Source organism: Camelus ferus, chromosome 4 (genome assembly GCF_009834535.1).
Source record: "Camelus ferus isolate YT-003-E chromosome 4, BCGSAC_Cfer_1.0, whole genome shotgun sequence".
NCBI lineage: Eukaryota > Metazoa > Chordata > Mammalia > Artiodactyla > Camelidae > Camelus > Camelus ferus.
The window spans coordinates 8,006,592-8,029,260 of record NC_045699.1 but is presented as its reverse complement, the minus strand read 5'-3'; positions in this window follow the sequence as shown (position 1 = coordinate 8,029,260).

Below are 22,669 nucleotides of genomic sequence, written 5' to 3'. Positions count from 1 at the left end.
GTCACCTGCAGGCACAACGCCAGACAGTTGACAGCTCAGGAGCAGCTGTCAAGCAAGGAAGGGCGAAGGCTGGTGGATACGCAGCATCTTCCTCCTGCACGGTGAGACGAACCTGAGGTGTGATCTGCACCATCTCTCAAAGGACCCCCAGCAGGACTGAGCCTCAGCTGCCCACAGCAGTGATCTGCCCTTGGTCACGTCTTTTATGGGCTCTTCCTTCTCTCCCATCTCTCTCCCATCTCACGCTTTCCATCTCCCAAATAAACCACTTGTACCCAATTCCTTGTCTCAGGGTCTGCTCTGGAAGGACCCAAACTCAGACTGCTGGCACTGAGGATCCCTGGGTGCAGATTCCAGGGTCTGTTCCCCTGGCAACTGGTTTTACCTTCCTTAATCAGTACCACCCTCAAAAGGAAACTGCTGCAAACTTCACGGAGATTTAACACAATACAGTTTATTTGTTTAAGACTGATGGCAACACCTTTGGATAAGTACATTCTTGGCCATTTCAGAAGTTTCTCTCCGATGTGCCTGGTAACAAATACTGACATTGACCATTAGGCCGTTTGTTTAACAACCAACTATAAAATCTTTTTCATACAGGTTACTTCTGCTGAAGCAAATCTGCATTCAGTGTGGACCTCTTTAGAAAATTACCATGTTTGTGTTCTAGATTCTAGAAGCCCCTCCTGGACCCACAAACCCAATGGTCCCATCAATAGGGTCAAGGTGTTGGCCACTTTACAAGAGGCTCCCTACATGACTTAGGAAAGTCAACTTACAGCAAACCCTGATCTGAAAATGAAGAAAGTTGAAGGATGCTCTGGGATCCTGAAACTCATGCTAAATATAACCCACCTAGACTAATGCCCAGCTAGAGTCCCATCAGTGGATATCTCGAATCACTCTTTCCTGAATCTTGGCTGGTAGCAGGACTGCCCTCCCCTGGCACCATTGTCAATGGTTCTGCGATAAATATGTGTATGTCTGGGTATGTCTAGTTAAACAGACAAATCTCTAAATATACTTTTAGAAGCTTAGGGATCAAGGAGCTGAAAGAAAAATGGACTGAGAGTCTGAATATTTAGAACTCAGCTGTGCCCGTACCTGGGGGAGGGGTTGCAATTTTGGCCCCGTCCCTTGGACTTCCTGGGTCTCTATTTACTTATCAGCAAAATGAAAGGTTTGCATTAGATGAGAATTAAAACCAAGCTCTATTCCAGCTTGACAAGTCTGTGATTCCAGACAGTGTTTTTGTTCAGGAGAAGTGGGATCTGGGACAGTATTGTCATCCATGCACTGATTCAGTTGACATTTACTGAGCAGCCTCTGTGTAGCAAGCGTTGTGTAAGGGTCACCAGACTGTTACCATGTGTGAACAGAAAAGCCTGCCCCAGCCTCTGCCATGAAGGAGGTACTCGAGAATCTAATAGTACAGACTGGGGTCACCTTTCTGGCTCTATCTGACTCTCAGTGTTGGGGTCACCGCCACATCCTCAAAGAGGCCAGCAGAGAAAATGTTTAGGACCATCTTCAGGACAAGGGTGCCATTCAGTGCCTAGGTCACAGGACACAAGGGAAGCCTCCCAGTGTTTTGTGGATGGACACCACTGGCCGTGCTGGCTCAAGAGGGCAGGGAGTTTGGCCTTCCTCTGATTTGACGGCACCAGACTGACATGTGTCCTAATATCTACTTAGCATTGGAACCCTTCGTCTCTACCGCTGCCCTTTGCACCACCTCCTATCTCACCAACTAAATAATCCATGTAATGGGAAGGCCCGTAGGAAAGAAATGTTAACATCTGCTCAGTCCTCAAGCCTTTAAAATGAAACTTGGTACCGAAAAGCAAGGGACTTAGAATAGCAAGAACAAGTATGAAAAACATTTCAAAAATAACAAATTGTACTTTTTAAATATGTGTAGCCTATTTTAGTTCAATTTTATTTCAATAAAACTTTTTTTTTTAATGAGGGAAATCACCATGTGGATATCAGAAACATTCCAGACATAGTCCTGTGCAAAATCTTGGCCATGAGATCATTTATGACTGTGCCACCCACCCCAGGGTAACACTGTCTTATGTTTTGTCATTATCATCCCCTTGCTGTTTTTAAAAATATGTTTACTCCATATGTAGCTTAATTCTGTCAGTTTTTTACTTTTGTATAAATAAAATCATATTTAATATATTCTTCTGTGATTTGCTTTTCTTGATCTACAGTTTGTTAGTAACATTCATGCATGTTGACATGTGGAATAGTAATGCACTCATTTTCATTGCTGCAGTAGTATTCCAAAATGATTTCTTTCATTCACTCTGCTCTTTCTAAATAGACCTCTGTGTTGCTTCCAGTGTTTTACCATTTCAAACATCACTGTTGTACTGTGCACAAGAATTTCTTCTGGGTATGCTTAATCATAGACTTGCCCAGGCAGGACATACATGCACCTTCCCCTCTATTAAATAATATGAAATGACTTTCCAAGTACTTGCATCAGTTTACCCTCTCATCAGCAATATATGAGGGATCTGGTTGCTTTATATCCTGCCTTATAACACTTTATAAGTTCAGATATTCTAAATGTTACCAATCTGGGGTATGTAAAATACATCACCAGCTGGTTTATAATTCACATTTCCAAGGATCACTTCTTTGCACATCAGTTTTCCCTCCCTGATGTTCAGATCCTGAAAGGTGGGAAGCATGCATAGCCCATCTTGGTGGTTCCAGCCTGGAGCAGAGTGTGTCTGGCATACAGGGACCAACTGATGTTAGTAGAATGAATACATGATGGTAGTTCACAGGGGTTCCCAATCTTCAAGGCCCAGGAGGGAACAAAATAAGATGCCAGGGTGTGGAAGAGAGAAGGGCAGTAGATGGTTGGTTGATCCCATCTCCTGCCAAGTTAGATCTCACCAACCACGGCAGGAGAGGGGTCAAGGGAACAGAAGCACAGAGCTGGGAGGAAGGAATCCTGCCTTGCTTTCTTTTCATTGTCATTAAATCCTCTGTCACATGCACTGAGACCTCATGTTAGAACATCAAGTGCGATTAGGAGCAGAAGGGGGAAATGGTGCTACTTCGTCGTCTTTCTCTGCTTCAGAGTGATTGGCACCCAGGCAGGACCAAAAGTAGGAATTGCTGCTCAATCAACCTCATCTCAGGGAAATTTATTTGATGTTTGTCTCCATTTCTCAGACAGAGACCAAAGATGGGCCCCTCCAGAGGGGGAGCAGTGAGCAGGGTGAATGCTGAGTGAGTATTAAGTCCACTGAGAGCTGGAAATCAGCCATCAGTGACGCTGGTGCTAAGCAAAGCCCTTACGGCAGCCTCCCTGGGCTGCCGCTGTCACAATGGGCTGCAAGGTTAGATTCCCACCACCTGCCTGTTTCCCCTGCACCCCCCTACCCTTACCCCCATCACCAGCAGTGCATTTCTAGCAGCTGCCTCTTTGCAGAAATCTGCACTGAAATTAAACCCATCGAACTGTCAGCCCTGTTGCCGGGGCCTGCTCCCGTGTCAGCCCATGTCATGACAACCGATGATAGAAATGCTGCTATTCAGGCTTCATGGGGAGCGTCTGTTTCCTATTTTAAATCGCTTTAAAAAGAAGCTGAGCAAGGTGCCTGCTGCGCGGGGCAGTGATGTTCAGGCTCGAAGGCAGGCTCCCTACGTGCTGGGGGTGGCACTTCCTCTAGAATTTAGGAAGCCAGTGGGGGAGGGGGACGGGATCTAAAAAGAACAGCCTTGGGAGGGAGAGGGGAAAGGAAAGGGAAGGGATCAACAGGAGTCTTGTCTTCTCCTTTGTGGGGTCCTCCTCTTCTTAAACACCACACAGCACACGCTTCTTTGTAAACCCAGCCTAGTGGCCCTGGGCTAAAATTCAGTCTGGCACTGTCAGGACCATAGCGAGGGGTGCCCACCAACTTGAGAGGCTTTGTCCCCAGGCAACTCCAAACTCCAAGGCTTCTGAAATACTGGAGATTCTCTCCTCCAGCCCTTCCAGATGCATTGGCATTAACGGCGTGGAGAGAGGGGGTGGAACGGAGTGAGGGTTTCTCACCCCAACACAAACAGCCTCCCCTTTGACAGGCCTGTGATTCAGGATCGCTCAGCAACAGAAAACCTGGGGGAATAAACAGCATTGGCTGAGTCCCCGCTGCTTCCCTGTCTTTTAGGAGCACGCGCACGCGCACATAGGATAAAGGGGGTATTTGTGATGGTTAAATGGCCCAAGACGCAGATGAAGCTCGTTCACGTTCAGCACCTGAGCACAGAAGAGGAAGGAATCTTAGCATCCACCTCTGCCCTTCCCCTTGATGTAGGATTGAGCGGACTGAAGCCCAGAGAAGTGATTTGTCCAAAATTGCAAAGCCCAATAGCGACAAATAAGGGAAGGGATCCCAGAATCCTTTGCACCTGTCTTTTGGGGCTGAGTTTGACCAAACCCCAAAAAACTAATCAGGAATGCTTTCTCTCGAGAAACACAGAGAAAGTGGAAGCCTTACAGAGAATCACCCCAGAAGAAAGGTTTATCTGAGATGATTCTGGAAATGACAAAAGATCAGAGAGCACCCACTTTAAAAACAGATTTTTTTAAAATGTAGACACAGCAGCTTTACCTCATTGAAACAGGATTAGAGTGAATGTTGAGGGAGCCTTTAGACAATGCCAAGTACGGGTGAGACTTCAGTCCTCAGGGATGCAGAGGGCGAGGAATGTCCCGGACAGCTTGCTGCCCAGTGGCCAACCTTCCAGGAAGAGATTTCACCTTGGCCAAGCAGATGTTTGTCCACAGCCAAGCTCCAAGCCCTCTCTGGGGCCTTCTACAGACACAGGAAGAGACTCAGGAAGAGCAACGTGATGTGGATGGTAGCAGCAGCCCTGGCTTTCGCTGACTGAGCGTATTTCGTATACCAGGCTCTGTTCTGAAACTCTTGTGTTAATTAATGTATTTGGCCCTCCCAGAAACTCTGAGTAGATGCTAGTCCTCTCCCCTTCGTATCTGCAGATGAGCAACCTGAGAAAGTCAAACAGACTGTCAGAGCCAATTTGAATGGAGTCTGCCCCAGATCACACTTTCAGCCCTGCTGGTGTACAGGATGCGGGGTCAAAGATGTGTACTCTAGTCCTGCCTCTGCTCCGGCAAGCCAGCGCCCTCTGGTCGTCCTTGGTGACTTCCAGGGAGATGACTGGACTGGGTCTGGCTCCACCGTACGTGCGGGACTTTGGGCACGTGTGCAGTGAGGGGTGAACTCAGCAGGCGTGGGATGCCCAAACCCTGAACATTCTAAAGGACTTACTAGCTCCTGAAAAATAACCTCTGAGCCACTGGGAAATCCTGCTTGATAAGAGTGTCCCTGTATAGCTGAGAGTTTACGTTGACAACGTGTTTATGGTGGGGCACTTGGGCCACACTTGATCAGTTTGACCTGAGGGGTGGGCTGGAGACTGAATAACTAGGGTCAGTCATGGGGGTTTGCCTGCCCCTCTGATTAACTCCCCAACAGAAGCCCTGGACACCAAGGTTTGGGGGAGCTTCCCTGGTTAGCAAGGCTTTGTCATCACACCTTGTAGCAGGTGAAATTAAGCCCTGTCCATTGACCACGCAGGGGCACGCCTGCAAGCTCGCACCTGACTTGTCCTGGGCTCCACCCTGAGCCTTTTTTCCTTCTGTTGCCGACTTTTTGTGTTTTCACTGTAACAAACTGTAACTGTGACTCTGTTTTTCTGAGTCCTGTGAGAACTTCTAGTGAATCGTGGAGCCAGTGTGTGAACTTAACGACCCCCCGGCACACTAGCCAACTCACCCCTCTGGCCATCAGTGTCTCCATATGTCCCGTGATTTCCAAGGGCTCTTCAACTCTGTCTTAAATCCTACTTCACAGCTGTCTCTCTGTTTTTCTAGTCCCATGTGCCCTATTTGCCACCCCATCAGCACTAGGGATTTCTCTGCTGCTTGTCCCTGCTATTACGCTCAAACAAACAAACCTCTGTTGCCAGAGAAAGGAGTGTGGCCAGGTCTCCAAAAATAGATGTTGCGAAGCCTGCCGGCTGAGCCCTGGGATCCATTCTCCCCTCCTTTCTGGTAATGGAATCTATTTTAGCTGGGTTCCTGGATACCTGGATTAAAGAATAAATTTTGCAGCTGGTATGAGCTGAGTGGCTGTGTCTTCCCCAAATTCCTATGCTGAAGCCCTACACTTCCCTCCCTGTGATGGGATCAGGAGGTACAGTCTTTGGGAGGTAATTAGGGTTAGATTAGGTCATGAGAGCGAAGCCCTCAAGAGAGGAATTAGTGCCCTTATAAGAGTCATGAGCAAGCTTGCTTCGCCTCTCTGCTCGCCTCCGTGGGAGAATGCCACAGGAAGGTGGCCACCGAGGAGATCAAGGCAGAACCTGACCATGTTGGTACCCCATCTCAGACTTCCAGCCTTCAGAACTATGAGAAATAAATTCCCATTGTTTATAAGCCACCCAGTCCATGGTATTTTGTTATAGCAGCCTGAGCTACGATACCAGCCTTCCTTGCAGGTGGCTGTGGCCATGTGACTAAGTGCTGACCAATAATGTGTGAGCAAAAGCATGATCTGTGACTCTTGGGAAATGCCTTACAGAAAGAGTGCACTCCCTTCTTACCCCGTCTTCCTTCCTGTGCCCGGGATGCAGGCGCAGATGGCGATGGTGGAGTCTGAATGGCTCCTTTGTCCATCAGGAGGAAGCCACGTTCTAAAGACAGCAGAACAAGAAGATGGAAGGAGTCTGGCTCCCCGGGGACTCCATGAAGACACCTGTCAGCCATGAACTGCCTCCTCCATGTTTCTTTTTCACGAGAAATAAATAGCACCCATCTTGCTTAAGCCATTATTATTTTGGATTTTCTGCCACACAGAGCTGAGACTTTCCTAACCAACAGAAACTACATCTCCCACCTAATGAGAGATTTAGCAGGGCTCCCCATCTGAGCTCTTCTAGTGCCTGTGCAGGAAAGCCATGATGACTCATTTAAAAGCACTCTATTCAGAATACTATCTTCTCCAATTTCCTACAAATCAAATTACGAAGAGACCAATTGGATTTTTCAAGTCCCTCAAAATGTTCTTTTTAGATGTTCTTGGTATTAAATAGTAACAGAATTTAAATGGCATCCACAAAACACACAGATGTGACTGTGATATAAGTTACATAAATATGCGAGGGAGAGAACCTCACCATCACGCATGGATGCAGCAGAGATGGGAAAACCACAAGCTGGACCTCATAGGTTTGCCCCCAGACACCACTGTCTTGGCCCAGATGGCCATCTATTGAGATTCCAAGGCACCCTCCTTGTTCCTAGGGGAGTGAAATCCAGAGAGATAAAGGTAGTAAAGGACGAGGAACCACAATACTCTCATTCCCATTGTTTCTAGACCCTGAGCTGCTTGAAAACAGAAGTCGAAGTTGTGTGTTACCCACGGTCCACACCCCTCATGCTGGGCATGGGGCCAGGCGCAGAATGAGCTCAGTCCCAGGGGGTCTGGCTTTGAGCCCCAGCTGTGCCAGCTTCATGCAGGTGGGACCAACCAAGGGACAAAAACTTCTTGTAAATTATTATTATTATTATTATTATTATTATTATTATTATTATTAATCATTGACTTGAAAGAAGAGAAGGAACTAACATTGGTGGAAAGCCTATGCCTGGATCAGGTCTTTACTTGACAATCTTATCTATATTGTGTCACTTCATCTACACAGAGACTTAGTCCCAATGTACAGACACGGCAACCAAGATTCAGCGAGGCTAATAAATCCCCCAAGACGTCACAGCTGCAATGGTAGCACCCAGACTTCGTTTTGGGTCTCCCTGACCTCCAGGCTCATGCCCTGCTCACTTCTCAGCACTGCCCCCCTGCCCACGGCAGGTGGAACGCCCCCCCGACCATCACATCCACTCTTCCTGAAGATCCAATGTTTTCCATTCTAACCGAGGTTTTTAGTTATGCTTATTAAAATCCATTTACACCCCAACCCATCCAAAAATAAATTTGAGACAATACAAAAGGCTATATAACAGATTAATAAAATAATTACTGTTAATGAGGGTAAAGATGTGGCTAATTTGTCTTAACAAAATCGGCTGGGTCTTGGTGAGGCACAGAGGTGGTGATGGTCCAAGTTGGCAATCAGATTCATGAGACACAGAGAGACTTCAGACTCGTACCATGTTCACTCAGGTTTCTAAAAGGAAACATAACTGGGAATACAGAAGTTATAGACACTTCAGCTCACTGCAGGTTCCTCAGCCACTCAAAGGTACAGCTTCCTGTGCCCCCTCATACATGGGACATGCGCGGTGGCCAAGGGTGAGAGTCAGGTGTACAGGCTCATCTTGACCACAGCATCACAGAGCACCTGAGCTTCTCACCAATCTCTTACACCACCCTCATCCTGTAGGCTCATTGCCTGTGTGCTAGCTCCCAGCTCCCCTCGGCCCAGATGAAGTCCCCCAGAGTGTAGACATGGCGGTCCTCATTTGTCTTACCTCTGTAGTTTCCACAGAACAACACCGTGAAGACTTTCTCTGAGGTCACTCGGGCCTGATTCCAATGCTTGGTACCCAGGTGTCACAGTAAGAGATAAAAACATTCACAGGGTTATGTCGTGTGTGTAAGTTCTACATCAGTGAGAACTGGGCTGAAAGTAGCAGAAAAGCCTGACTGATGTTTGCTTAAATACACAGGGGTCTATTTTTCACAAAGCAGGGATGTGGTCCAGGGATGCAGTCCAGGGATGCTGAGGGATGAGTCCCAGGGGTGCAGATTTCCATCCATGCCTGTTGTCTGTGGTTGTCATGAAGATGCTGCACTTCCTGGTCTCCCACCCACAGGACAGGCAGAGAGAGGAAGGAAGGGAAAAGGAAAAGGGGGGAGGGCAGAACCTGGAACGGGAAGCAAAGACTCTCCCCCACATTCCCAGCAGACATCCTCTAACATCTCACTGGGCCTTCGCTCACTATGTCACGCAGTCACCATTAGCTGCAAGGGAATTGGGAAAGGTGAGTGTCCTTAGCTGGGCACAGAGCCACCCCAAGCAGAACGGGATTCTGTTAGTAAGGAAGAAAGGACGGTTTGGTAGTGGGTAGTTGGGCAGGTAATCAGCAATTTCTGTCACATATGGCAAACTTGACAATAGTTTTCAGACCCCCCAACCCCTGCACAATTTGAGGCAGTCAGCTCCACTCACACAGCCTCTTCCCAGCAAGCAAATCTCCCTCCCTCTGGCCCCAGCCTCTTCCTCCTGCCCCCACAGCAGTGCACCAAACAAACACAAGTCCTCTGCACACCCCTCATTCCCTCTACTAGCCGTCAGCCTTTAGGGAAACCACCAAGGAATTTATATCCCCAGCCTCATTTTTAGAGCTTTACTAAGGGCTGGAGTTTTACAACCGGAATTTAGAAAGAATGCTCAAGATCACAGCATTTCTCTCACCAAGAAGGGGCCCCCATTCCCTCAGGCAAGTCCCTGGGTTTGCTTGGTTTTATTTTGCCAACCAGATGCTGGCCTCTAAGTCACGTTCTAAAAACAAAGTGGCTACCATGACCTAGATATTTCTTCAGGTATCTGAGAGCCACACGCAGAGTCTGCATCAACCTAGTCTAGTCAAAGCTGTCTTAGTAGGTAGTGAGCTCCCTGGTATGGGAAACAGGCAAAAGGTGGACCAGCTGCTTCTGAAGGACAGCAGAGTGTGCGTGTATCAGAGAAAGGCTGGACGCTCCATCTGGCTCCAAAAGCCAGTGCTTTGGATCTTTGTGGTTTGCTTTAGTTTCCCTCTTAAAACAGCATCAAGCAAAAATTGTGGGGCTCCCAGCAAAGGGAAAGATGAGTCACAGGGTTGAAAAATTGGGTTAAGGGAAATGTGATGGTAAAAATCACCCTGTGGTTGGCTGGGATGAAATTTAGATGCTCTCCTGGGCACCAGTTTAGAAGTTTCTTTCAAAATCTCCTGAGAAGAGGTGCCTCACAGCAACTTCATGAGGGTGATAGGTAACTGGCCACTGCCTCTTGAGGATTCCCCAGACCAGATCAGATTTTAGAAGTGATGGGTTGAAGGGATCGGAAACTATAGTAACTATTGTTAATCATAACATTAATAAAATAAAACCAAGCTCTCCTCTCCTTCAAGTGAGGGGGATCTGGAAATGGGAAGAGAAGACATTGAAGGCAAAGGAGGGCATCCCTAGTGTGATGTTTTAAAAACCATAATCCTTTAAAAACCTTAATCCTAGGGATTTAGAACCTAAAAGTTCTATGAGAAGATGCACAAACTCTTACCGTGCTCTAAATCAGATCTAACCTGCTTCCACACAGGTGAGTCTTAAGCTCACAAGGAATATTTGGGAAAGAGAGATAAATGTAATTTTTGCTACTGGAGGAATGTTTAGAAAACAGTAACCCATATGTGGTAGATGATTATAAAAACGGCTTCAATTACTCACCGCTCCCTGCACTCACACCCTGCATCACGTGACTTTGAAGCTCCTCCTATTAGGATGGAGTCAATTTCTCCACCCTGGCTCTGGGCCAGGACTTCTGGCCAATAGGATGTGGGCAGGAGTGATGATGTGTCAGTTCCAAGTCTAGGCGCTGACCTCAGAGGCATGAGGCAGTCCACCCAGGAGCTGAAGAACCCATGGACTTGTGAACAATAACAAATGCTTATTGTTTTAATCCAAGGTCAGCAAACTTTGTCCCTAAAGGGTCAGATAGTAAATTTTCTAGGTTTTACAGGCCACATATGGTCTGTGTTACATATTCGTTTTATGTATTTTAAACACTTTAAAGGTAAAATATATAAAAAACACAAAACCATTCTTAGCTTGTGAGGCCTACGAAAGTGTCCTATGGGCTGAATTTGGCCCATGGGCCATAGTTTGCCAACCCTTGTTTTAAGCTCCTGAGCTTTGCAGCGGTCTGTTACACAGTGATAGTTAACTAACCCGCCACATGGATTTTGTTTGCTCTCGTATATTGTTCCCCTGCAGACAGAGACTGAACCATCAGGGTCATTGCCTCTGAGATGAAGCGGCTGGCTGCTATGAGAAACAAAAAGGCCACTGATCAACTTTGAAACTTAAAGCTGATGTTCTGTTTCTTTAATAAAACAATAGCCTGAAAGCCAGTCTTTATGATGAGAAAGGTTCCTAAATTTCAGGGACTAATGGCCAATATTATGGGATTCCAGAGGAGGGTGCCAGATAATACTCAACAAGTCAGAGACCAGTCTGACCTCAGTGGGATCTACTGCTAGACCAGGGCTGTCATCTTGCAGCAGAGATGGGCCAGGAACCAGGGACAGAGTGAGTCTGCCCATCCCTCTACGACTATGAGGTCAGGTAAACCCAATCACCTAATCTTTTGGAATCATGCTATGGAGATATTTAAAAAAAAAAAAAAGGAAAGAAAGAAAGAGGAAATAAGAAAGACTGAGCATTTAACTGAGTCATGCCTACAGAGAATGAATAGGACATTTAAATTCTTCGATTGGGCTGAGATGACTGAGCTGGACTAAATTTAGATTTTCCTTGCGACTCAGTGGGTTGGAAACTTAAAAGGAAGCTAGGTCAGTTGTAGGAAACAATATATGTTCAGTTATGTCTCCCAAAAGATAGACTGAAATCCTAACCCCCAGTACCTGTGAATGTGACCTTATTTGGAAATAGAGTCTTTGCAGATGTAATCAAATTAATACAAGGTCATTGGAGTGAGCCCTAACCCAATATTACTGATGTCCTTACAAGAAGAGAAGACATAGACACACAGGAGAAGATCACTTGGGGATGGGGACGGAAACTGAAACAGTGCAGCTGCAAACCAAGGAATGCCCAGGATTGCCAAAGCTAAGAGAAAGGCATGGAACAGAGTCTTCCCTGGAGCCTGGGAGGAAGACCCTAGCGCCCAGGCTTGGCCGTGATGATACCTTGATTTCAGTTTCCAGGCTCCAGGATTCTGAGGGATGAATTTCCTTTATTTAAAACCACCCTGTTGTGGTACTTTATTACATTCGCCACAGGAAACTTACACAAAGTTCATTTCTTTCTGAAAGAACGTAGCTATATCTCCTGATTTATATCAATGATGATTTCCGCACTGTTTTTCTTCACCAGACTTCTGAAATCCAAAGTGGTCCTCCAGCCTCCCGTGAATGCTGGAGAAGATGGGAATCCCCCACAGAAGTGGATTTAGAGGAACATGGGGACCTTGGTGATGGCATATTCTCTGAAGACTTCTGTTTTGGTTTTGGTTTTGGTTTTGAGGGAAAAAGGCTAATTTTTAAAGAGTTTTCCAAGAACAGCCTACTTTTTCGGACCCTAACTGTGGTGTGCATTAAAATCATCTAGAGAACAAAGACTTCTGAACCCCATCCTCAGAGATTTTAATTCACTTTACCTAGAAAACAAAATCCAAGAACTGATATCTTTAGCAAACTCCTAGCGATTCTGGAGAAGCAGTAGAAAAACCTTTCCCCAGAAGCATCCAGGGAAGGAGCTCAAAATTCAAGGTTGGCAAGAAGCTCCTGTTCATCTCCTGCCCACTGAGGAAGCGGTCCCAGTGTGGGGATCAGCTAAAATGGGAGAGCTTGGGCATAAGGATGCTCCTTCGCTGTGGCATCCCTCAGAGAAGTGGAGGACCAGGGCTGAAGCAGCCTCACCCCTTGCCCTCTCTCATCCTTTACAAATCAGAGGCATGGACTAGACTCTGGGAGAAAGATGCCCCCTGGTGGCCATGTTTAGTTTTCCTGGCACTTAGCAACCAGCTCCCAGCCAGTAGCTAAACACCCCCACATAAATGGATGGCACTATATCAATAACACAGGGCAATGGAGCAACTTATTGTGATCTTGACTCATATGGTAATAAATATGAAATCGGAACACAGAAACGGAACATCCACAGGAAATGGCAACTGCATTTTATGGGTCTTAAATTTCATACCAGAAGAGAAAATCACTAATGGGCTCTGGAAAGCTAAAGGCAGGGTCTTTTTTTTTTTTTTTTTTTCTTTTCAAATCCTTTTCAGAAGAAAGCAAGACAAAACTGCAGAACACAGGGTTCAGTTGGGGTGAGGTCGGAGGGTGGGCTACTCAAGTCATTTGGAAAGAAAATTTCTGTGTAGTGTTAAGAGGGAAAATTTTTAAGCAATTTAAATCAAAAGAAATGAAGGTTTAAAAAATGCATTTGATTTTTAAAGCAGCCAGTATGTATTCCAAGTAAATTGTGTTTTCTCCTCTCTACCCCATCTTGCTGATTAAATTACAGAAGAGGAAGATAGTGAACCCCATGGTTCAGTCCCTTTGCTCGATCTGTTTCTATTGTTTACAAGCCTCTGTCTATTCATGATAAAATACTGTCGTAATTTAACCAAATATCTGCTATATGTCAGGCTCTTCATACAGATTAATCATCTGAAAACTTCTACAAGTTAGATATTACTAATCATACTTTTCAGATGAATGACTGATGTTCAAAATAGTTAACTCTGCCTACTAGTACTTAGTAAAAGAGTTAGGGTTGGGACTCTGACTGACTCCGAAACTCAAGGGCAATCTCTGACACCCACTTCTCTGTAGGACTTGGAACATGCCTTGAAATTCCGTTTTCCACAATAAAAATGATGCTGGGAACGGAAGATTAACATTAAATGAGTATAAAGTGTCTTATAGGGGTAATAAAAATGTTCTAAAGCTGGATTGTGGTGATGGCTGTGCAACTCAATAAACCTAATAAAACTCATTGACTTGTACCCTTAAAATGGGGTCAAGGTTATGGTATGTAAACTATACCCCAATAAAGCAAATAAAGATACAACATTTAAAAAAAGGATAATATATTGAAACCAAAAGTAGAATGATATTAATAATATGATCTAAGAGCCTAAGGCAGATACATTTGGATAGATGTTTCCCCATGAGCTTGGAAATGAAATTAAGGGTAGAACTGTTGGTAAGATAATTGTCCACAGCAGAGCAGGCCCAGGGCTTTATCATGAAGACAGACCTGCCTACTTCGGGCTCCCCCTGTGGCTGAAATTCTCTACTCAGTGACAACCACTTTCCCAGTAGTATTTGCATGTGGCTCTTTATTTTTATTTTCCTACCAAAAGCTATCGGCATCCTTTTGTTTATACTAATGTGTAAATGACTGATTCATGTTTAAAGGGTCTCCCTTCTGAAGGAAATACGTTATTTTAAAACTTCAAATAGTCAATCATCCCCTCTCTGCTGAAGAACGCAACAGAACATTTCTCTTGGATGTCCAAGTTACTTGAAATTCCACAAGCAAAATTGAAACCCATTTATTATCATATCTCCCACTGGTCAGGCATCTCCCCATTCCAACTTTCCTAATGGTGCTTGCCGTCCATGTTTCTCTGGCTCTTGCCGCATCAGCTAACATAGGTCTCAGCCACTCATAAAGTCCTCCAACTCCAAGTACTCCTGGGGAATTCCAGAAATGATGTCCTATCAGTTCTTGGATTGTCTGAGGCTATCCCATGGCATTTGCTATTTTTATTCTAATGGAAATTTTATCTTGCAGCTGCTGCTCCAGCGCCCTCCATCCGGTACACCTCATCTTTGCCACACAAGCACCATTTTTGTTACAGATCACCACTCCCACTGTGTCATTCCTTTACCAACTGGCACTCTGCTTTTGTTGGAGACTTATGTGTCCTCTGGACAAGGCTGCCCACCCAGGCATCTTTGTTTGGCACATGGGAGACTCCGAGGGCCAGAGCTGTGTGCTGTTTAAAGTTGAAGTGAGAGAGCTCTCTCTCCCCTCTTGAGCACTACTGTTGGAACAGTCCCAAATCAGTCTTGCCTTCTTCTCCATACCCCATGGAAGGAAATCCAGAATTAAATCCAGGATTGTTGTCTGAACAAGCTCTTCCACCTGGAAGGACCACCAAACAAAGCGCTTGCCTTTAATAAATGGAAATGCCACCAAAGCATCATTTTTAATCTTGATGGACAAATCATCCAATCTCTTTGCAGTATGTTACCCAAGGCCAAGTCACACTGTAGCCCGCAGGTTTTATAGCTTCACCTGCAGTGACCTGACCCACCCTAGTGAAATCTCAGATTACCCCGGGGACCAGAGTCCAGAGAAATCAGCCCCACATTGCTTTAGATGACCAGATCACGGGGCAGGTATCAGAACAGGAAGACTGCTGCAGAGCTCCCTACCATAAAATAAATCAGCAAAGGAATTCCCAAAAGTCAATTAACAGACAATTGTATCAATTCACTTTAAAAAAAAAAAATCCACGGATTTGCATCCTGGGAAGCAATATTCCTTGCTGATCTGAGTGGATCTGGGAGTTTTGCCTTTTGTTTTTTTTCTCCCCTGATTTCATCCTGGGCAACCCTCTGAGTCTTGCTTTTTCAAAAGATTATTTTCTAGCAGCACTTTAAAAATATCAGCCTTACTTTTTTTTTTTTTTTCTCATCCAAAAGAAGCAACAAAATCTGTTGATTTCATTTACGTTCCTCGGGGTTCTAGAGAGTCTAAAGATACTGAAAGCAAGCCCTACCTGAGAAACTGCTGCCCAGTGTTAAGATCTCTTAGAAGCATTTCTTTACTCTCACATTCTCAGTGCACCCACTGGCCAGATCCCAGGCACACTTTCACCTTGGAGTCCAGCCCCCTTGTTCTTCACCCTGTGAATTGCTCCTTTCTGTGTAGATTGGGTTTGAAATGTTATCTTCCTAAACAGCTCTCATGCTTTTGTTTCAATTACTATTTTGAGAAGGAAACCAGATGAGGTCTTTGGAATTACCAACCACGTCTTAGGAAATGAAAAAAAACTGCGACACCCCCCCCCCCCGGCCCCCGATGTAGTGCTATTTCTCCAAGACCCCATCCATCGAGACACCGGATGAAGCCCCTAAGTCCATTTCCCTGCCCTGACACTCACAACCTGACCGACCGAGGGACCGAGGGAGCCGCAGACTTTCACTGCCCCAGGGAGGAGCCCTCAAGCGGGAAGATGCCCCTGGCGCTCCGTGAGTCAGGAGGAAGGGCCCCCTGACAAGGTCCTGTCCTTGGCAGGAGGTGGAAGTCTTGCTGGAGAAGTAAAATCAACAGACAGGAAACAGTGAGGGAGCAAGGAAGCGGCTGCTCAGCTCCTGGGGGGCTGGTTCTTAGGAAACGAGGAGTTTGGAAAAGCACAGGTGGGTCGGAGGAGGCGCGGCTTGCGCTGGTCTTTGAAAGAGTAAGATTAAAAAGAGGGGAACAGGAGGGTACTTTGAGTGAGCAGTGGGTGAGCAATTAGAGAAAAGATAGAAAGGAGGGTGGTATAGGTGGCGGGGAGGTGGGGGTCTGGGTTGGGGAGAGGTGGAATCAGTCAGGGCCCAGGAAGGCAGAAGCAAGCCCGCTCAAAGATGGCGAGCAAGGCTTCGAAACAGCGCTCTGCAGAGAAGGTCATGGCAGGTGTAAGGAAGCACGTGGGTGGTGAGGTCCCTTTGAGCCAGCAACAAGAGGGTTCTGTTGTAAACCCTGACCCTAGAGGGACAAGGGGAAAGAGTGAGTACCAGGACCCAGAGAGGGCAACTCTCTGGAGGGGGCCACCTGGCGACACCTATGGTCTTCATAGAGGGAGGCGGGCTCCTCCCCCAAAGAGACTCCCCAGGGAGGGAAGGAGCCAGGGGAAGACCTGGCCTGACATTGCCACCCACCGCCACACTCCCGTCTTTTGCTGAGCACTGGCTAAGACCACGCATGTACCAGAGAACCCACTAGTGGCTGGAAAGGTGAGACAGACACCTGGATGGAGGCGGCAAAGAGTGAATCTGGATGGGCACAGGGGAGAGAGCCAGCCAATGAATCACCTGGAGGCAGTGGTACAAAGTCCTATAGCAACTCCAGTCGGATATGATGGACATTTAGGCTAAAGGTAGCAGATGAGACCCCCACCCTCACCCCCACCCCCACCCCGAACAAGTGAACTGCAGTCAGTCTTCTTGTCCCCCGGGTCTCTGCCCAAATATTAAATGAGCCCCCCAAACCCCAGACTCATTCTCACACAGCAGCCCCAGTGGAGTTCCCTCGCAGCACTCATCTGAAAGTATCCCGGCCCCTTTGTTGTCTTTTATCCTCTGCTCCCAGGAAGGTCAAGTTTCTGGAGAATGCCTCCTGCTTGTCACTGTTCTCCCAGCACTAAGAACGATGCCTGCTGGGGTCCCCACCTGCTGAAATCTAGACGATGATCACTCCGGGACAAGAACAAAATACACAAGCTGAAGACACAAATTGTGCTAAAAGCAAACTCAAGTCTACGTAGGAGCTAGGGAGCAGGGCAGGAAATGGGAGGGAGAGCGGGGGGGGGGGGGAATGCTTTCCTTGCGAATGTCACATGTTTTGCCATGGTCACCACAGGTGGCCAAAAAGGCTGAGAGTTCCGGCTCTCTGCCACCCCCAGGAGCTTTGTCTGCCTCTCCTTCTTGGAGAGCTGGCGAGAGCCTCTAATCTGGCCACCCAGCCACTGCCTACGAGGTCTCTCTTGTTTGCTGAAGCACCTGAGGCATCTCCGGTTGGAGGGTCCCCAGCCATACATGGATTTATGCTACACCCATTTCCTGGGGGAGGAAGATCTGTTCTGACATCAAACAGTCCGTCAGCATCGCTGTTCCAGAAACTGCTGGCATGACGAGTGGGCTGCACACAGAGGTAGCGGGTAACGATTAGCTCATCTCTAATTATATGGGATTTACGATTAGGCAGCAAGTTTATTTTGGAACACTGCAATAACAAGACGCACAGCGCTGGAGGACGAGGGGGCGGAGTTCTAGCTTGGCCTTTAGAATATAATAGCTTGTCATCGCCATGGAAACCAGCTCCCTGGGAGATGGCAGGCACCTTATTCTATAATTATAAGAGATCTGATAAGGGCTGGTGGAGGGGTGGGGGTGGGGATGGTGATGTGTGGTTTTCTTTCTTTATAAATTGTACTCAGTAACTGAAAATAGAAGGACCTGGAGAACAAAGCCTGTTATTAACCACCATCTGCTAAGAGGCGGCTGCACTTCAACTGCCTGGAGAGGCGCTTCCTGCAGTCTTTGCAGACGTGCCCAGAATGCCAGGGGTCAGGTCAGGACTCAGTGTGCCTGCCGAGGAAAGGGGTGTGTCCAGGCAGACCAGGTGGGAGTTTGCTGCAATGATCGATCCCCACTGTCTGAAGGCAGGCTGCCTACACCACCATCCCAGGAAAACCTGCATGGTCTCCTTCCTGCCTCCCTCTTCCCACTGACCCCTCACTCCAAGATTTCATGCCCAAGTGCCATCACATCCATCCCAACCCTGAGGGACTTGAACTTAAGCACGTTTCTTAAGCTTCCTGCACCTCCATTCTCTTGCAATTAAAGATTGTTAGGAGGATTAAACAAAATCATGAAGATGAAGGAAACATGTTTGGCAAACTGTGCCGTTGGTCACACACAGCTGGACTCTCCTGAGAACAGAGCCAAGCTTGCTTTGGGAGAAAAATCACCCTTCATCTAAAAATCAAACCCCCTATTTTCCAGTTGAATGATTTTACCAATAAATGCCACAGTAGATATTAAAGGGAATAAGGATGCCCTGTTATAATAATAATAATAATTATTATTATTATTATTTTTCCATTTGTATAGCATTTTATAGCTTAAAAGTGTTCTCACCTATTTTATTGTGGTTGCATGTTGCCTTAATGAGACAGTGTGCCCTGTGTTGACTCATTTATAAGGAAGCCCAGGCAGTTTGGAAAGCTTCTTTTCTAAAAGGCTTTCCCTGTTTTACAATGGGTCATGGTCATTAAAAACTGAAGCCTAGCAGCATGAGTATGGCTGTGTATGTTAAGGGCACTGAGTCAGTAAAATCACCGGGAGCTGTTTTCTAAAGCTATTCAAACTCTAAGGAGTTCATCCAGTTGCCCTCAAAAAGCAGGAAGTGAGTGAGGAGAATGGGGAGCGATTTAGTCAGCCTGCTGTCCTGAATTCTTTAAAATCCAGAGATGTATTTTAGGGGAAATAGCACCACTCCCCTACTACATATAAGTCTCATGGGTCACTCATCATTTCTGGAAGCAGGAGAGTGTTCAGTGCTCAGTGTCTGCCATCAGTTAGGATTATGTAACATTTCAAGTAATAGAACCCCAAATGAACAATGACTAAATGAGATTAAAATGTCCTTATCCCTCAAGTAAAGCTTCAGCAGTAGACAGCACAGGGCCGATATGGGGGCTCTGCACATAGTGTCCTCAGGGACCCAGATCACCACTCTGCCATCTCCATGGCCTAGTCTCATCCTCATGGTCCACTGGGGCGGCCAGAGCACTGGCCCTCACAACCACATTCCCCAGAATTAGATGGCAAAGGAACAAAGAATAGAGACACAGAGAGTACAAGTTGCCTGCCTTTTCAAGAAGGTTCTTAGGAGCTTCCAAAAACAACTCTGCTCACATAACCAACAAGAGAGGCTGGAAAATGAAGTCTTTATGCTGGGCCAACTTAAAGTCCAGGGCTCCAGAATGCACCAGGGTCAGTGCACTTTAGGGAACAACGAGCAGTCTTCACCCATGTCTTTTACACTTTGTCTCTGCTTCCACAGCACATTTTTCCGGGTCACGCACTTGAAGTCTTCCTCAATGACAGATTCCATGACATGGAGCCAGGAGTTTCTGTGTGGTCTCAGTTAACCCCAGGCCCTGGAGGGAAGTTACCCTAAACACCATCCCCTGCTTCTGTACACACAGCCACGTCAAAAGAGTGAAGGAGTTCCAACCCCACTCCTAGCCTCAGGAGTTTGCCTTCTTCTCGTAATTTCTCATGAGAAGACTCCACAGCCTCAAAGCCATTGGTTGACAACAGCCAGAAACCTGACCCAACCTGATCTCAGTAAAAACAGGGACTTCCTATAAAGATGATGGATTAGCGCATTAAAGTCTGAGACAGGAGAATGTGTCTGGACCTCCGGAGGACTAGGATCGGGCCCTGCAAAGCCCTGCAGGCTCCCATTCTCTCTGCATGTGTGTCTTTCTTGTGGATGGCCTGCTTTTCCCACGGAGAGGATAATGGGGCTGCCAAAAGCTTCTGCGTTTTCCATTTGGTGGCTTCAGCCACCTAAGAGAGAGAGTGACCAGATGTTCCCTCTGGCTCAAAGTCAGGAAACACCAGGAAGAAAGTCACGTGTCCAGCGTCTTCCGTTGCTGACTCTGGGATAATCAGGTGGGTTCAGGTGGGCAGGGCCAGCTGGATAGGACAGGAGAAGGGCAGTGCCTACAAACAGGTAGCTTGTCGGAGAGATGAAACCAATAGGTATCCATGGCAATGGTCATCCCCCAGTGATCAATTTCCACAACGGGTCAAAACGCTCTGGGAAACAGCCCCTGGGCAGTTGTCACTGAGTGCTCGCTCCTGTGATTCTGCCCACCAGGTTTCCTGAGTCCCAGGGCACCTCTTGACCTCCTTATGGACCCTGGAGAAATAGGCTCTCTGCCTACAGCTCCAAAGGGCAGACATGTGAACCCATCCAAGCCTTGCCCAGGAAAGGGGGCACCTCCAAATCAGTAGGACATCAGACACCCAGGAAAGTATCAGACTAGATATTTCTGTCCTCCATCATAAATTCTAAAACAGACACAGGAAAGAAGCCTCTTGAAAAGTGAGCCCAAATACAATTACATCTCCCCAGGACAAAGTGGTACCTGGGCACGCCCACATCTCAGGACGATTAAGACCCGGAAGGTACTCAGAAAATTCTCTGCTTTTCTACCTCACCATCCAGGCAACTTAGAATCATGGGAAGTAGGTCAAATTAAACACCCACAAAAATAAAAAATTTGAAAAAAGAATATAGCCCCTGCCAGGAAAGATGGACCCCATAGCTACTGTCTCAAAATTCTGCATTCAATGGCCCCTCGAGGTCACCAGTCAGGATCATTTTTAGATCCGTTCTTAGCATCTGATCTCCCATCATTTGCCCTCAGCTTTTCTCATGCATGAGAAAAAATAAACAGACTAAACATACCAATTTGGTCACCAGAGCATTCATCATTAAGCCTGATTCATAGTTATCGCTGAAATATTCCTGCTTTCCTCTAAATGACTCCCTTTAGATAAACTTTGCTCTTACTCAGATCACAGCAGTCTCCCGACAGCCACCTCACTGTCAGAGCCACAGGAGAAAAACAGGGGTTCCTAGTGAGGCTCTCCCTTCTGACCGAGAGCCTGGAAGTCTCACCCAGGCTGTGCAACATGGTCTTCAGAGTGAAACCAGGAGCCTTCCTTCAGTGGGGAAGGGTCACGGCCGCCGGCGTGGTGGACACAATACTGAGCTGTAAAAGCTTAGGGCTCAAGCCGCAGCTCTGAGACTTTGCATGACAACTAAAGTCACGTGATCTTTCTCATCCTTGCTGACTAGCAAAATTGAATACCTACCTCAGGAATGGTCTATGAGAGTACTTCAAAACTGTAGGTTTTTAATTGCAGATAGAATGAAGTGTGTTGAATTATCTGGCATCATAAACACAGGCATTAAAGACATAGCTGTTGAAATGAAGAAATGCATACAGGCCGATCTGTGCAAAGATGCAATAACATACAGGTTTTCCAAATGCTAATATGAGTGAAAATTGCAGACCAGCCATCAGAAGTGGGGCCAGGGTCAGACCCCCAATTCCCACCTTCTTCCTTCTCTTCCTAGAGAAGCTACTTCACAAGGCCCAGGCATCTCCATTTGTGAATTAAACATGTATCTTTTTGTTTAAAAAGATGAAGCCATGATATTTGAAAAAAAAAAAAAGACCCTTTACATCAATGCTGCCTACTCCTGAAGCACAAATTCTCAAAATAAAATCCATCTTACTTCAATGGGGGGGATGGTTTTTTTGTTTATTTCTGGTGTACAGCATAGTGATTCATTTATACATATATATATATGTATATATTCCTTTTTATATTCTTTTTCATTATAGGTTATTATAAGATATTCAATATAGTTCCCTGTGCTATACAGTTGGACCTTGTTGTTTATCTATTTTATATATAGTAGTTAGTATCTGCAAATCCCAAACTCCCAATTTATCCCTCACCATCCCTTTTCCCTCTGGTAACCATAAGTTTGTTTTCTATGTCTATGAGTCTATTTCTGTTTTGTAAATAAGCTCATTTTGTATCATTTTTTAAGATTCCACATATGAGTGATAGCATATGGTATTTTTCTTTCTCTTTCTGGCTTACTTCACTTAGTATGATAGTCTCTAGGTCCATCCATGCTGCTGCAAATCGAATTACTTCATTCTTTTTTATGGCTGAGTAGTATTCGAGTGTGTGTGTGTGTGTGTGTGTGTGTGTTTGTGTACACTGGGCTGGATCCCTTTCCCTTTAAAATTACCTTGGATGTGTCCATCATTTTCCACAGAGCTATCCTCTCTGGAACCATTTAGAAGGTTAGGGAAGAGGAAAGAAATGAACCTCCTTCAAAATAGAAGTTCCAAGCAATTGAGACACCTAATTTACTTGTGTTCAATTTCTGGCAATTTTGATGCTCTCTCTCTGTCCCTGAACAATACTTTGAGGTTAAAAAAATAAGTAAATAGCTTCATTTCCAGTACCAGTTTGAAAATTAGCCACTAAGTGATGGGTTTTGTT